The 15,317-nt window shown below is 44.6% G+C and overlaps 17 non-coding genes and 1 pseudogene across 17 annotated transcripts; all 18 read left to right on the plus strand.

Moving 5' to 3' along the window:
- The first annotated feature begins 328 nt into the window (after window positions 1–328).
- LOC142507634 (5S ribosomal RNA) lies at window positions 329–447 on the plus strand. The gene has a single exon (XR_012805886.1). It is a non-coding gene; the product is annotated as a 5S ribosomal RNA (ribosomal RNA).
- A 683-nt stretch (window positions 448–1,130) lies between these two features.
- Window positions 1,131–1,249, plus strand: LOC142515163 (5S ribosomal RNA). Its single transcript, XR_012811020.1, has one exon. It is a non-coding gene; the product is annotated as a 5S ribosomal RNA (ribosomal RNA).
- Window positions 1,250–1,933: 684 nt separating this feature from the next.
- On the plus strand, window positions 1,934–2,052 carry LOC142513901 (5S ribosomal RNA). The gene has a single exon (XR_012809824.1). It is a non-coding gene; the product is annotated as a 5S ribosomal RNA (ribosomal RNA).
- A 684-nt stretch (window positions 2,053–2,736) lies between these two features.
- On the plus strand, window positions 2,737–2,854 carry LOC142515624 (5S ribosomal RNA). Its single transcript, XR_012811459.1, has one exon. It is a non-coding gene; the product is annotated as a 5S ribosomal RNA (ribosomal RNA).
- A 684-nt stretch (window positions 2,855–3,538) lies between these two features.
- On the plus strand, window positions 3,539–3,657 carry LOC142513347 (5S ribosomal RNA). The gene has a single exon (XR_012809299.1). It is a non-coding gene; the product is annotated as a 5S ribosomal RNA (ribosomal RNA).
- A 677-nt stretch (window positions 3,658–4,334) lies between these two features.
- Window positions 4,335–4,453, plus strand: LOC142507646 (5S ribosomal RNA). Its single transcript, XR_012805897.1, has one exon. It is a non-coding gene; the product is annotated as a 5S ribosomal RNA (ribosomal RNA).
- A 1,497-nt stretch (window positions 4,454–5,950) lies between these two features.
- LOC142513902 (5S ribosomal RNA) lies at window positions 5,951–6,069 on the plus strand. The gene has a single exon (XR_012809825.1). It is a non-coding gene; the product is annotated as a 5S ribosomal RNA (ribosomal RNA).
- Window positions 6,070–6,750: 681 nt separating this feature from the next.
- On the plus strand, window positions 6,751–6,870 carry LOC142517172 (5S ribosomal RNA). The gene has a single exon (XR_012812933.1). It is a non-coding gene; the product is annotated as a 5S ribosomal RNA (ribosomal RNA).
- A 683-nt stretch (window positions 6,871–7,553) lies between these two features.
- LOC142515175 (5S ribosomal RNA) lies at window positions 7,554–7,672 on the plus strand. The gene has a single exon (XR_012811032.1). It is a non-coding gene; the product is annotated as a 5S ribosomal RNA (ribosomal RNA).
- A 684-nt stretch (window positions 7,673–8,356) lies between these two features.
- Window positions 8,357–8,477, plus strand: LOC142517051 (5S ribosomal RNA). The gene has a single exon (XR_012812813.1). It is a non-coding gene; the product is annotated as a 5S ribosomal RNA (ribosomal RNA).
- Window positions 8,478–9,159: 682 nt separating this feature from the next.
- Window positions 9,160–9,278, plus strand: LOC142515161 (5S ribosomal RNA). Its single transcript, XR_012811018.1, has one exon. It is a non-coding gene; the product is annotated as a 5S ribosomal RNA (ribosomal RNA).
- Window positions 9,279–9,962: 684 nt separating this feature from the next.
- LOC142509890 (5S ribosomal RNA) lies at window positions 9,963–10,081 on the plus strand. The gene has a single exon (XR_012808036.1). It is a non-coding gene; the product is annotated as a 5S ribosomal RNA (ribosomal RNA).
- A 684-nt stretch (window positions 10,082–10,765) lies between these two features.
- On the plus strand, window positions 10,766–10,884 carry LOC142514045 (5S ribosomal RNA). Its single transcript, XR_012809959.1, has one exon. It is a non-coding gene; the product is annotated as a 5S ribosomal RNA (ribosomal RNA).
- Window positions 10,885–11,568: 684 nt separating this feature from the next.
- Window positions 11,569–11,687, plus strand: LOC142514800 (5S ribosomal RNA). The gene has a single exon (XR_012810677.1). It is a non-coding gene; the product is annotated as a 5S ribosomal RNA (ribosomal RNA).
- A 684-nt stretch (window positions 11,688–12,371) lies between these two features.
- Window positions 12,372–12,491, plus strand: LOC142513115 (5S ribosomal RNA). Its single transcript, XR_012809077.1, has one exon. It is a non-coding gene; the product is annotated as a 5S ribosomal RNA (ribosomal RNA).
- A 685-nt stretch (window positions 12,492–13,176) lies between these two features.
- Window positions 13,177–13,296, plus strand: LOC142511504 (5S ribosomal RNA; annotated as a pseudogene).
- A 684-nt stretch (window positions 13,297–13,980) lies between these two features.
- On the plus strand, window positions 13,981–14,098 carry LOC142511103 (5S ribosomal RNA). Its single transcript, XR_012808710.1, has one exon. It is a non-coding gene; the product is annotated as a 5S ribosomal RNA (ribosomal RNA).
- A 680-nt stretch (window positions 14,099–14,778) lies between these two features.
- LOC142511115 (5S ribosomal RNA) lies at window positions 14,779–14,896 on the plus strand. Its single transcript, XR_012808711.1, has one exon. It is a non-coding gene; the product is annotated as a 5S ribosomal RNA (ribosomal RNA).
- The last annotated feature ends 421 nt before the right edge of the window (window positions 14,897–15,317 follow it).

Here is a 15,317-nt window from a genome sequence, read left to right on the forward strand (position 1 = left end):
TCCTTCTTCTTATTTTTTTTCTATTTTCTGGGAACATTTATCGATTTTTGTTGTTGTGAGCCGGTTCTGTGCGGAAGGGTATGACGCAGATTACTCCGGAGACGGTTAACTCATTAAAAATAATTATTTCGACTGTTTTATCCATAATTTACGTAAACGGTCGCGATACGAGGTCTTCCCAGGGAGGTCACCCATCCTAGCTATGCCATCGCGCTAGAACGCTTAACTTCATGGTTATGATTGGGCGAGAGCAGTGCCGCGTGTTGTCCATCGCCGCCCGCTCCACACGTACTCGAGGGATATAAGAATAAACATCCCACTCAATGTCTGGTGCGATCATACCAGCACTAATGCACCGGATCCCATCAGAACTCCGAAGTTAAGCGTGCTTGGGCGAGAGCAGTACTAGGATGGGTGACCCCCTGGGAAGTCCTCGTGTTGCACCCCTTTTCGTGTTTTTCTATTTCTGATTACTTGTTGACAGACGAGTTTCGGCTCAAATAATCTGAATCTCGATCGGGACCAGATAAGACATGTGAAATGAAAGTAGCTCGGGCACTGCCGGATTTGGACAAAATTCTAGGCTAATTTGATTGTAAACGGGCAAACGGACGAGACTCATTCCTACGCAATGAGCTGACGAGATTTTAGCCGAATTCCTTCTCTAAGACCCTCTAATTTGCGATTTACCGCTTCTTTTAAGCTTTCGTTTCCTCGAGAAATCCGCTTAGGAAGTTCGAAATTCGATTCTGGTTCCATTTTATCGTATCCCAAGAATTATAATAGCTTTACATTCGTTATTTCCTTCTTCTTATTTTTTTTTCTATTTTCTGGGAACATTTATCGATTTTTGTTGTCGTGAGCCGGTTCTGTGCGGAAGGGTATGATGCAGATTACACCGAAGACGGTTAACTCATTAAAAACAATTATTTCGACTGTTTTATCCATAATTTACGTAAACGGTCGCGACACGAGGTCTTCCCAGGGAGGTCACCCATCCTACCTCTGCCATCGCGCCAGAACTCTTAACTTAATGGTTATGATTGGGCGAGAGCAGTGCCGCATGTTGTCCATCGCCGCCCGCTCCACACGTACTCGAGGGATATAAGAATAAACATCCACTCAATGTCGGGTGCGATCATACCAGCACTAATGCACCGGATCCCATCAGAACTCCGAAGTTAAGCGTGCTTGGGCGAGAGCAGTACTAGGATGGGTGACCCCCTGGGAAGTCCTCGTGTTGCACCCTTTTTCGTGTTTTTCTATTTCTGATTACTTGTTGACAGACGAGTTTCGGCTCAAATCATCTGAATCTCGATCGGGACCAGATAAGACATGTGAAATGAAAGTAGCTCGGGCACTGCCGGATTTGGACAAAATTCTAGGCTAATTTGATTGTAAACGGGCAAACGGACGAGACTCATTACTACGCAATGAGCTGACGAGATTTTAGCCGAATTCCTTCTCTAAGACCCTCTAATTTGCGATTTACCGCTTCTGTTAAGCTTTCTGTTTCCTCGAGAAATCCGCTTAGGAAGTTCGAAATTCGATTCCGGTTCCATTTTATCGTATCCCAGGAATAATAATAGCTTTACATTCGTTATTTCCTTCTTCTTATTTTTTTTCTATTTTCTGGGAACATTTATCGATTTTTGTTGTCGTGAGCCGGTTCTGTGCGGAAGGGTATGACGCAGATTACTCCGGAGACGGTTAACTCATTAAAAACAATTATTTCGACTGTTTTATCCATAATTTACGTAAACGGTCGCGACACGAGGTCTTCCCAGGGAGGTCACCCATCCTAGCTCTGCCATCGCGCCAGAACGCTTAACTTCATGGTTATGATTGGGCGAGAGCAGTGCCGCCTGTTGTCCATCGCCGCCCGCTCCACACGTACTCGAGAGATATAAGAATAAACATCCCACTCAATGTCGGGTGCGATCATACCAGCACTAATGCACCGGATCCCTTCAGAACTCCGAAGTTATGCGTGCTTGGGCGAGAGCAGTACTAGGATGGGTGACCCCTTGGGAAGTCCTCGTGTTGCACCCTTTTTCGTGTTTTTCTATTTGTGATTACTTGTTGAAAGACGATTTTCGGCTCAAATCATCTGAATCTCGATCGGGACCAGACAAGACAATGTGAAATGAAAGTAGCTCGGGCACTGCCGGATTCGGACAAAATTGTAGGCTAATTTGATTGTAAACGGGCAAACGGACGAGACTCATTACTACGCAATGAGATGACGAGATTTTAGCCGAATTCCTTCTCTAAGACCCTCTAATTTGCGATTTACCGCTTCTGTTAAGCTTTCGTTTCCTCGAGAAATCCGCTTAGGAAGTTCGAAATTCGATTCTGGTTTCCATTTTATCGTATCCTAAGAATAATAATAGCTTTACATTCGTTATTTCCTTCTTCTTATTTTTTTTTCTATTTTCTGCAACATTTATCGATTTTTGTTGTCGTGAGCCGGTTCTGTGCGGAAGGGTATGACGCAGATTACTCTGGAGACGGTCAACTCATTAAAAACAATTATTTCGACTGTTTTATCTATAATTTACGTAAACGGTCGCGACACGAGGTCTTCCCAGGGAGGTCACCCATCCTAGCTATGCCATCGCGCTAGAACGCTTAGCTTCATGGTTTTGATTGGGCGAGAGCAGTGCCGCGTGTTGTCCATCGCCGCCCGCTCCACACGTACTCGAGGGATATAAGAATAACATCCCACTCAATGTCGGGTGCGATCATACCTGCACTAATGCACCGGATCCCATCAGAACTCCGAAGTTAAGCGTGCTTGGGCGAGAGCAGTACTAGGATGGGTGACCCCCTTGAAGTCCTCGTGTTGCTCCCTTTTTCGTGTTTTTCTATTTCTGATTACTTGTTGACAGACGAGTTTCGGCTCAAATCATCTGAATCTCGATCGGGACCAGATAAGACATGTGAAATGAAAGTAGCTCGGGCACTGCCGGATTTGGACAAAATTCTAGGCTAATTTGATTGTAAACGGGCAAACGGACGAGACTCATTACTACGCAATGAGCTGACGAGATTTTAGCCGAATTCCTTCTCTAAGACCCTCTAATTTGCGATTTACCGCTTCTGTTAAGCTTTCGTTTCCTCGAGAAATCCGCTTAGGAAGTTCGAAATTCGATTCTGGTTCCATTTTATCGTATCCCAAGAATAATAATAGCTTTACATTCGTTATTTCCTTCTTCTTATTTTTTTTTCTATTTTCTGGGAACATTTATCGATTTTTGTTGTCGTGAGCCGGTTCTGTGCGGAAGGGTATGACGCAGATTACTACCGGAGACGGTTAACTCATTAAAATAATTATTTCGACTGTTTTATCCATAATTTACGTAAACGGTCGCGATACGAGGTCTTCCCAGGGAGGTCACCCATCCTAGCTATGCCATCGCGCTAGAACGCTTAACTTCATGGTTATGATTGGGCGAGAGCAGTGCCGCGTGTTGTCCATCGCCGCCCGCTCCACACGTACTCGAGGGATATAAGAATAAACATCCCACTCAATGTCTTGTGCGATCATACTAGCACTAATGCACCGGATCCCATCAGAACTCCGAAGTTAAGCGTGCTTGGGCGAGAGCAGTACTAGGATGGGTGACCCCCTGGGAAGTCCTCGTGTTGCACCCCTTTTCGTGTTTTTCTATTTCTGATTACTTGTTGACAGACGAGTTTCGGCTCAAATAATCTGAATCTCGATCGGGACCAGATAAGACATGTGAAATGAAAGTAGCTCGGGCACTGCCGGATTTGGACAAAATTCTAGGCTAATTTGATTGTAAACGGGCAAACGGACGAGACTCATTACTACGCAATGAGCTGACGAGATTTTAGCCGAATTCCTTCTCTAAGACCCTCTAATTTGCGATTTACCGCTTCTGTTAAGCTTTCGTTTTCTCGAGAAATCAGCTTAGGAAGTTCGAAATTCGATTCCGGTTCCATTTTATCGTATCCGAAGCATAATAATAGCTTTACATTCGTTATTTCCTTCTTCTTATTTTTTTTTCTATTTTCTGGGAACATTTATCGATTTTTGTTGCCGGTTCTGTGCGGAAGGGTATGACGCAGATTATTCCGGAGACGGTTAACTCATTAAAAATAATTATTTCGACTGTTTTATCCATAATTTACGTAAACGGTCGCGATACGAGGTCTTCCCAGGGAGGTCACCCATCCTAGCTATGCCATCGCGCTAGAACGCTTAACTTCATGGTTATGATTGGGCGAGAGCAGTGCCGCGTGTTGTCCATCGCCGCCCGCTCCACACGTACTCGAGGGATATAAGACTAAACATCCCACTCAATGTCTGGTGCGATCATACCAGCACTAATGCACCGGATCCCATCAGAACTCCGAAGTTAAGCGTGCTTGGGCGAGAGCAGTACTAGGATGGGTGACCCCCTGGGAAGTCCTCGTGTTGCACCCCTTTTCGTGTTTTTCTATTTCTGATTACTTGTTGACAGACGAGTTTCGGCTCAAATCATCTGAATCTCGATCGGGACCAGATAAGACATGTGAAATGAAAGTAGCTCGGGCACTGCCGGATTTGGACAAAATTCTAGGCTAATTTGATTGTAAACGGGCAAACGGACGAGACTCATTACTACGCAATGAGCTGACGAGATTTTAGCCGAATTCCTTCTCTAAGACCCTCTAATTTGCGATTTACCGCTTCTGTTAAGCTTTCGTTTCCTCGAGAAATCGCTTAGGAAGTTCGAAATTCGATTCTGGTTCCATTTTATCGTATCCCAAGAATTAATAATAGCTTTACATTCGTTATTTCCTTCTTCTTATTTTTTTTTCTATTTTCTGGGAACATTTATCGATTTTTGTTGTCGTGAGCCGGTTCTGTGCGGAAGGGTATGACGCAGATTACTCCGGAGACGGTTAACTCATTAAAAACAATTATTTCGACTGTTTTATCATAATTTACGTAAACGGTCGCGACACGAGGTCTTCCCAGGGAGGTCACCCATCCTAGCTCTGCCACATCGCGCCAGAACGCTTAACTTCATGGTTATTGATTGGGCGAGAGCAGTGCCGCGTGTTGTCCCATCGCCGCCCGCTCCACACGTACTCGAGGGATATAAGAATAAACATCCCACTCAATGTCGGAGTGCGATCATACCGAGCACTAATGCACCGGATCCCATCAGAACTCTGAAGTAAGCGTGCTGGGCTGGAAACCCGTACTTAGGATGTGACCACTGGGATCGTCTCGTGTTGTTGCACCCCTTTTCGTGTTTTTCTATTTTTTGCTTACTTGTTGACAGACGATTTTCGGCTCAAATCATCTGAATCTCGATCGGGACCAGATAAGACATGTTAAATGAAAGTAGCTACGGGCACTGCCGGATTGGACAAAATTGTAGGCTAATTTGATTGTAAACGGGCAAACGGACGAGACTCATTACTACGCAATGAGCTGACGAGGATTTTAGCCGAATTCCTTCTCTAAGACCCTCTAATTTGCGATTTACCGCTTCTGTTAAGCTCTCGTTTCCTCGAGAAATCCGCTCTAGGAAGTTCGAAATTCGATTCTGGTTCCATTTTATCGTATCCCAGGCATAATAATAGCTTTACATTCCGTACTTTCCTTCTTCTTATTTTTTTTTCTATTTTCTGGGAACATTTATCGATTTTTGTTGTCGTGAGCCGGTTCTGTGCGGAAGGGTATGACGCAGATTACTCCGGAGACGATTAACTCATTAAAAACAATTATTTCGACTGTTTTATCCATAATTTACGTAAACGGTCGCGACACGAGGTCTTCCCAGGGAGGTCACCCATCCTAGCTCTGCCATCGCGCCAGAACGCTTAACTTCATGGTTATTATTGGGCGAGAGCAGTGCCGCCTGTTGTCCATCGCCGCCCGCTCCACACGTACTCGAGAGATATAAGAATAAACATCCCACTCAATGTCGGGTGCGATCATACCAGCACTAATGCACCGGATCCCTTCAGAACTCCGAAGTTATGCGTGCTTGGGCGAGAGCAGTACTAGGATGGGTGACCCCTTGGGAAGTCCTCGTGTTGCACCCTTTTTCGTGTTTTTCTATTTATGATTACTTGTTGAAAGACGATTTTCGGCTCAAATCATCTGAATCTCGATCGGGACCAGACAAGACAAGTGAAATGAAAGTAGCTCGGACACTGCCGGATTCGGACAAAATTGTAGGCTAATTTGATTGTAAACGGGCAAACGGACGAGACTCATTACTACGCAATGAGATAACGAGATTTTAGCCGAATTCCTTCTCTAAGACCCTCTAATTTGCGATTTACCGCTTCTGTAAGCTTTTGTTTCCTCGAAAAATCCTCTTAGGAAGTTCGAAATTCGATTCTGGTTTCATTTTATCGTATCCTAAGAATAATAATAGCTTTACATTCGTTATTTCCTTCTTCTTATTTTTTTTTATTTTCTGCCAACATTTATCGATTTTTGTTGTCGTGAGCCGGTTCTGTGCGGAAGGGTATGACGCAGATTACTCTGGAGACGGTCAACTCATTAAAAACAATTATTTCGACTGTTTTATCTATAATTTACGTAAACGGTCGCGACACGAGGTCTTCCCAGGGAGGTCACCCATCCTAGCTATGCCATCGCGCTAGAACGCTTAACTTCATGGTTATGATTGGGCGAGAGCAGTGCCGCGTGTTGTCCATCGCCGCCCGCTCCACACGTACTCGAGGGATATAAGAATAAACATCCCACTCAATGTCTGGTGCGATCATACCAGCACTAATGCACCGGATCCCATCAAAACTCCGAAGTTAAGCGTGCTTGGGCGAGAGCAGTATCTAGGATGGGTGACCCCCTGGGAAGTCCTCGTGTTGCACCCCTTTTCGTGTTTTTCTATTTTGATTACTTGTTGACAGACGAGTTTCGGCTCAAATCATCTGAATCTCGATCGGGACCAGATAAGACATGTGAAATGAAAGTAGCTCGGGCACTGCCGGATTTGGACAAAATTCTAGGCTAATTTGATTGTAAACGGGCAAACGGACGAGACTCATTACTACGCAATGAGCTGACGAGATTTTAGCCGAATTCCTTCTCTAAGACCCTCTAATTTGCGATTTACCGCTTCTGTTAAGCTTTCGTTTCCTCGAGAAATCCGCTTAGGAAGTTCGAAATTCGATTCCGGTTCCATTTTATCGTATCCCAAGAATAATAATAGCTTTACATTCGTTATTTCCTTCTTCTTATTTTTTTTTCTATTTTCTGGGAACATTTATCGATTTTTGTTGTCGTGAGCCGGTTCTGTGCGGAAGGGTATGACGCAGATTACACCGGAGACGGTTAACTCATTAAAAACAATTATTTCGACTGTTTTATCCATAATTTACGTAAACGGTCGCGACACGAGGTCTTCCCAGGGAGGTCACCCATCCTACCTCTGCCATCGCGCCAGAACTCTTAACTTAATGGTTATGATTGGGCGAGAGCAGTGCCGCGTGTTGTCCATCGCCGCCCGCTCCACACGTACTCGAGGGATATAAGAATAAACATCCCACTCAATGTCGGGTGCGATCATACCAGCACTAATGCACCGGATCCCATCAGAACTCCGAAGTTAAGCGTGCTTGGGCGAGAGCAGTACTAGGATGGGTGACCCCCTGGGAAGTCCTCGTGTTGCACCCTTTTTCGTGTTTTTCTATTTCTGATTACTTGTTGACAGACGAGTTTCGGCTCAAATAATCTGAATCTCGATCGGACCAGATAAAACATGTGAAATGAAAGTAGCTCGGGCACTGCCGGATTTGGACAAAATTCTAGGCTAATTTGATTGTAAACGGGCAAACGGACGAGACTCATTACTACGCAATGAGATGACGAGATTTTAGCCGAATTCCTTCTCTAAGACCCTCTAATTTGCGATTTACCGCTTCTGTTAAGCTTTTGTTTCCTCGAGAAATCCGCTTAGGAAGTTCGAAATTCGATTCTGGTTCCATTTTATCGTATCCCAAGAATAATAATAGCTTTACATTCGTTATTTCCTTCTTCTTATTTTTTTTTCTATTTTCTGGGAACATTTATCGATTTTTGTTGCCGTGAGCCGGTTCTGTGCGGAAGGGTATGACGCAGATTACTCCGGAGTCGGTTAACTCATTAAAAACAATTATTTCGACTGTTTTATCCTTAATTTACGTAAACGGTCGCGACACGAGGTCTTCCCAGGGTAGGTCACCCATCCTAGCTCTGCCATCGCGCCAGAACGCTTAACTTCATGGTTATGATTGGGCGAGAGCAGTGCCGCGTGTTGTCCATCGCCGCCCGCTCCACACGTACTCGAGGGATATAAGAATAAACATCCCACTCAATGTCGGGTGCGATCATACCAGCACTAATGTCACCGGATCCCATCAGAACTCCGAAGTTAAGCGTGCTTGGGCGAGAGTAGTAGTAGGATGGGTGACCCCCTCGGGAAGTCCTCGTGTTGCACCCTTTTCGTGTTTTTCTATTTGTGATTACTTGTTGACAGACGATTTTCGGCTCAAATCATCTGAATCTCGATCGGGACTAGATAAGACATGTGAAATGAAAGTAGCTCGGGCACTGCCGGATTTGGACAAAATTGTAGGCTAATTTGATTGTAAACGGGCAAACGGACGAGACTCATTACTACGCAATGAGCTGACGAGATTTTAGCCGAATTCCTTCTCTAAGACCCTCTAATTTGCGATTTACCGCTTCTGTTAAGCTTTCGTTTCCTCGAGAAATCCTCTTAGGAAGTTCGAAATTCGATTCCGGTTCCATTTTATCGTATCCCAGGCATAATAATAGCTTTACATTCGTTATTTCCTTCTTCTTATTTTTTTTTCTATTTTCTGGGAACATTTATCGATTTTTGTTGTCGTGAGCCGGTTCTGTGCGGAAGGGTATGACGCAGATTACTCCGGAGACGGTTAACTCATTAAAAACAATTATTTCGACTGTTTTATCCATAATTTACGTAAACGGTCGCGACACGAGGTCTTCCCAGGGAGGTCACCCATCCTAGCTCTGCCATCGCGCCAGAACGCTTAACTTCATGGTTATGATTGGGCGAGAGCAGTGCCGCGTGTTGTCCATCGCCGCCCGCTCCACACGTACTCGAGGGATATAAGAATAACATCCCACTCAATGTCGGGTGCGATCATACCTGCACTAATGCACCGGATCCCATCAGAACTCCGAAGTTAAGCGTGCTTGGGCGAGAGCAATACTAGGATGGGTGACCCCCTGGAAAGTCCTCGTGTTGCTCCCTTTTTCGTGCTTTTCTATTTCTGATTACTTGTTGACAGACGAGTTTCGGCTCAAATCATCTGAATCTCGATCGGGACCAGATAAGACATGTGAAATGAAAGTAGCTCGGGCACTGCCGGATTTGGACAAAATTGTAGGCTAATTTGATTGTAAATAGGCAAACGGACGAGACTCATTACTACGCAATGAGCTGACGAGATTTTAGCCGAATTCCTTCTCTAAGACCCTCTAATTTGCGATTTACCGCTTCTGTTAAGCTTTCGTTTCCTCGAGAAATCCGCTTAGGAAGTTCGAAATTCGATTCTGGTTCCATTTTATCGTATCCCAAGAATAATAATAGCTTTACATTCGTTATTTCCTTCTTCTTATTTTTTTTTCTATTTTCTGGGAACATTTATCGATTTTTGTTGTCGTGAGCCGGTTCTGTGCGGAAGGGTATGACGCAGATTACTCCGGAGACGGTTAACTCATTAAAAACAATTATTTCGACTGTTTTATCCATAATTTACGTAAACGGTCGCGACACGAGGTCTTCCCAGGGAGGTCACCCATCCTAGCTCTGCCATCGCGCCAGAACGCTTAACTTCATGGTTATGATTGGGCGAGAGCAGTGCCGCGTGTTGTCCATCGCCGCCCGCTCCACACGTACTCGAGGGATATAAGAATAAACATCCCACTCAATGTCGGGTGCGATCATACCAGCACTAATGCACCGGATCCCATCAGAACTCCGAAGTTAAACGTGTTTGGGCGAGAGCAGTACTAGGATGGGTGACCCCCTGGGAAGTCCTCGTGTTGCACCCCTTTTCGTGTTTTTCTATTTTTGATTATTTGTTGACAGACGATTTTCGGCTCAAATCATCTGAATCTCGATCGGGACCAGATAAGCCATGTGAAATGAAAGTAGTTCGGGCACTGCCGGATTTGGACAAAATTGTAGGCTAATTTGATTGTAAATAGGCAAACGGACGAGACTCATTACTACGCAATGAGCTGACGAGATTTTAGCCGAATTCCTTCTCTAAGACCCTCTAATTTGCGATTTACCGCTTCTGTTAAGCTTTCGTTTCCTCGAGAAATCCGCTTAGGAAGTTCGAAATTCGATTCTGGTTCCATTTTATCGTATCCCAAGAATAATAATAGCTTTACATTCGTTATTTCCTTCTTCTTATTTTTTTTTCTATTTTCTGGGAACATTTATCGATTTTTGTTGTCGTGAGCCGGTTCTGTGCGGAAGGGTATGACGCAGATTACTCCGGAGACGGTTAACTCATTAAAAACAATTATTTCGACTGTTTTATCCATAATTTACGTAAACGGTCGCGACACGAGGTCTTCCCAGGGAGGTCACCCATCCTAGCTATGCCATCGCGCTAGAACGCTTAACTTCATGGTTATGATTGGGCGAGAGCAGTGCCGCGTGTTGTCCATCGCCGCCCGCTCCACACGTACTCGAGTGATATAAGAATAAACATCCCACTCAATGTCTGGTGCGATCATACCAGCACTAATGCACCGGATCCCATCAAAACTCCGAAGTTAAGCGTGCTTGGGCGAGAGCAGTACTAGGATGGGTGACCCCTTGGGAAGTCCTCGTGTTGCACCCATTTTCGTGTTTTTCTATTTTTGATTATTTGTTGACAGACGATTTTCGGCTCAAATCATCTGAATCTCGATCGGGACCAGATAAGACATGTTAAATGAAAGTAGCTTGGGCACTGCCGGATTTGGACAAAATTGTAGGCTAATTTGATTGTAAACAGGCAAACGGACGAGACTCATTACTACGCAATGAGCTGACGAGATTTTAGTCGAATTCCTTCTCTAAGACCCTCTAATTAGCGATTTACCGCTTCTGTTAAGCTTTCGTTTCCTCGAGAAATCCGCTTAGGAAGTTCGAAATTCGATTCTGGTTCCATTTTATCGTATCCCAAGAATAATAATAGCTTTACATTCGTTATTTCCTTCTTCTTATTTTTTTTTCTATTTTCTGGGAACATTTATCGATTTTTGTTGTCGTGAGCCGGTTCTGTGCGGAAGGGTATGACGCAGATTACTCCGGAGACGGTTAACTCATTAAAAACAATTATTTCGACTGTTTTATCCATAATTTACGTAAACGGTCGGGACACGAGGTCTTCCCAGGGAGGTCACCCATCCTAGCTATGCCATCGCGCTAGAACGCTTAACTTCATGGTTATGATTGGGCGAGAGCAGTGCCGCGTGTTGTCCATCGCCGCCCGCTCCACACGTACTCGAGTGATATAAGAATAAACATCCCACTCAATGTCTGGTGCGATTATACCAGCACTAATGCACCGGATCCCATCAAAACTCCGAAGTTAAGCGTGCTTGGGCGAGAGCAGTACTAGGATGGGTGACCCCTTGGGAAGTCCTCGTGTTGCACCCATTTTCGTGTTTTTCTATTTTTGATTATTTGTTGACAGACGATTTTCGGCTCAAATCATCTGAATCTCGATCGGGACCAGATAAGACATGTTAAATGAAAGTAGCTTGGGCACTGCCGGATTTGGACAAAATTGTAGGCTAATTTGATTGTAAACAGGCAAACGGACGAGACTCATTACTACGCAATGAGCTGACGAGATTTTAGCCGAATTCCTTCTCTAAGACCCTCTAATTTGCGATTTTACCGCTTCTGTTAAGCTTCGTTTCCTCGAGAAATCCGCTTAGGAAGTTCGAAATTCGATTCCGGTTCCATTTTATCGTATCCTAGGCATAATAATAGCTTTACATTCGTTATTTCCTTCTTCTTATTTTTTTTTCTATTTTCTGGGAACAATTTATCGATTTTTGTTGTCGTGAGCCGGTTCTGTGCGGAAGGGTATGACGCAGATTACTCCGGAGACGGTTAACTCATTAAAACAATTATTTCGACTGTTTTATCCTATATTTACGTAAACGGTCGCGACACGAGGTCTTCCCAGGGAGGTCACCCATCCTACCTCTGCCATCGCGCCAGAACGCTTAACTTCATGGTTATGATTGGGCGAGAGCAGTGCCGCGTGTTGTCCATCGCCGCCCGCTCCACACGTACTCGAGGGATATAAGAATAAACATCCCACTCAATGTCGGGTGCGATCATACCAGCACTAATGCACCGGATCCCATCAGAACTCCGAAGTTAAGCGTGCTTGGGCGAGAGCCAGTACTAGGATGGGTGACCCCCTGGGAAGTCCTCGTGTTGCACCCCTTTTCGTGTTTTTTCTATTTTTGATTACTTGTTGACAGACGATTTTCGGCTCAAATCATCTGAATCTCGATCGGGACCAGATAAGACATGTGAAATGAAAGTAGCTCGGGCACTGCCGGATTTGGACAAAATTGTAGGCTAATTTGATTGTAACGGGCAAACGGACGAGACTCATTACTACGCAATGAGCTGACGAGATTTTAGCCGAATTCCTTCTCTAAGACCCTCTAATTTGCGATTTACCGCTTCTGTTAAGCTTTCGTTTCCTCGAGAAATCCGCTTAGGAAGTTCGAAATTCGATTCTGGTTCCATTTATCCGTATCCCAGGCATAATAATAGTTTACATTCGTTATTTCCTTCTTCTTATTTTTTTTTCTATTTTCTGGGAACATTTATCGATTTTTGTTGTCGTGAGCCGGTTCTGTGCGGAAGGGTATGACGCAGATTACTCCGGAGACGGTTAACTCATTAAAAACAATTATTTCGACTGTTTTATCCTTAATTTACGTAAACGGTCGCGACACGAGGTCTTCCCAGGAGGGTCACCCATCCTAGCCTCTGCCATCGCGCCAGAACGCTTAACTTCATGGTTATGATTGGGCCGAGAGCAGTGCCGCGTGTTGTCCATCGCCGCCCGCTCCACACGTACTCGAGGGATATAAGAATAAACATCCCACTCAATGTCGGGTGCGATCATACCAGCACTAATGCACGGATCCCATCAGAACTTCGAAGTTAAGCGTGCTTAGGCGAGAGCAGTACTAGGATGGGTGACCCCCCTGGGAAGTCCTCGTGCTTGCCACCCCTTTTCGTGTTTTTCTATTTTTTGATTACTTGTTGACAGACGATTTTCGGCTCAAATATCTGAATCTCGATCGGGACCAGATAAGACATGTGAAATGAAAGTAGCTCGGGCACTGCCGGATTTGGACAAAATTGTAGGCTAATTTGATTGTAAACGGGCAAACGGACTGAGACTCATTACTACGCAATTGAGCTGACGAGATTTTAGCCGAATTCCTTCTCTAAGACCCTCTAATTTGCGATTTACCGCTTCTGTTCAGCTTTCGTTTCCTCGAGAAATCCGCTTAGGAAGTTCGAAATTCGATTCGGTTCCATTTTATCGTATCTAGGCATAATAATAGCTTTACATTCGTTATTTCCTTCTTCTTATTTTTTTTTCTATTTTCTGGGAACATTTATCGATTTTTGTTGTCGTGAGCCGGTTCTGTGCGGAAGGGTATGACGCAGATTACTCCGGAGACGGTTAACTCATTAAAAACAATTATTTCGACTGTTTTATCCATAATTTACGTAAACGGTCGCGACACGAGGTCTTCCCAGGGAGGTCACCCATCCTACCTCTGCCATCGCGCCAGAACGCTTAACTTCATGGTTATGATTGGGCGAGAGCAGTGCCGCGTGTTGTCCATCGCCGCCCGCTCACACGTACTCGAGGGATATAAGAATAAACATCCCACTCAATGTCGGGTGCGATCATACCAGCACTAATGCACCGGATCCCATCAGAACTCCGAAGTTAAGCGTGCTTGGGCGAGAGCAGTACTAGGATGGGTGACCCCTGGGAAGTCCTCGTGTTGCACCCTTTTTCGTGTTTTTCTATTTTGATTACTTGTTGACAGACGATTTTCGGCTCAAATCATCTGAATCTCGATCGGGACCAGATAAGACATGTGAAATGAAAGTAGCTCGGGCACTGCCGGATTTGGACAAAATTGTAGGCTAATTTGATTGTAAACGGGCAAACGGACGAGACTCATTACTACGCAATGAGCTGACGAGATTTTAGCCGAATTCCTTCTCTAAGACCCTCTAATTTGCGATTTACCGCTTCTGTTAAGCTTTCGTTTCCTCGAGAAATCCGCTTAGGAAGTTCGAAATTCGATTCCGGTTCCATTTTATCGTATCCCAGGCATAATAATAGCTTTACATTCGTTATTTCCTTCTTTTTTTTTTTTCTATTTTCTGGGAACATTTATCGATTTTTGTTGTCGTGAGCCGGTTCTGTGCGGAAGGGTATGACGCAGATTACTCCGGAGACGGTTAACTCATTAAAAACAATTATTTCGACTGTTTTATCCATAATTTACGTAAACGGTCGCGACACGAGGTCTTCCCAGGGAGGTCACCCATCCTAGCTCTGCCATCGCGCCAGAACGCTTAACTTCATGGTTATGATTGGGCGAGAGCAGTGCCGCGTGTTGTCCATCGCCGCCCGCTCCACACGTACTCGAGGGATATAAGAATAAACATCCCACTCAATGTCGGGTGCGATCATACCAGCACTAATGCACCGGATCCCATCAGAACTCCGAAGTTAAGCGTGCTTGGGCGAGAGCAGTACTAGGATGGGTGACCCCTGGGAAGTCCTCGTGTTGCACCCTTTTTGTTTTTTCTATTTTTGATTTTGTTGACAGACGATTTTCGGCTCAAAATGAATCTCGATCGGGACCAGATAAGACATGTGAAATGAAAGTAGCTCGGGCACTGCCGGATTTGGACAAAATTGTAGGCTAATTTGATTGTAAACGGGCAAACGGACGAGACTCATTACTACGCAATGAGCTGACGAGATTTTAGCCGAATTCCTTCTCTAAGACCCTCTAATTTGCGATTTACCGCTTTGTTAAGCTTTGTTTCCTCGAAAATCGCTTAGGAAGTTCGAAATTCGATTGGTTCCATTTTATCGTATCCAGGCATAATAATAGCTTTACATTCGTTATTTCCTTCTTCTTATTTTTTTTCTATTTTTGGGAACATTTATCGATTTTGTTGTCGTGAGCCGGTCTGTGCGGAAGGGTATGA

Source organism: Primulina tabacum, chromosome 10 (genome assembly GCF_025594145.1).
Source record: "Primulina tabacum isolate GXHZ01 chromosome 10, ASM2559414v2, whole genome shotgun sequence".
Taxonomy (NCBI): domain Eukaryota; kingdom Viridiplantae; phylum Streptophyta; class Magnoliopsida; order Lamiales; family Gesneriaceae; genus Primulina; species Primulina tabacum.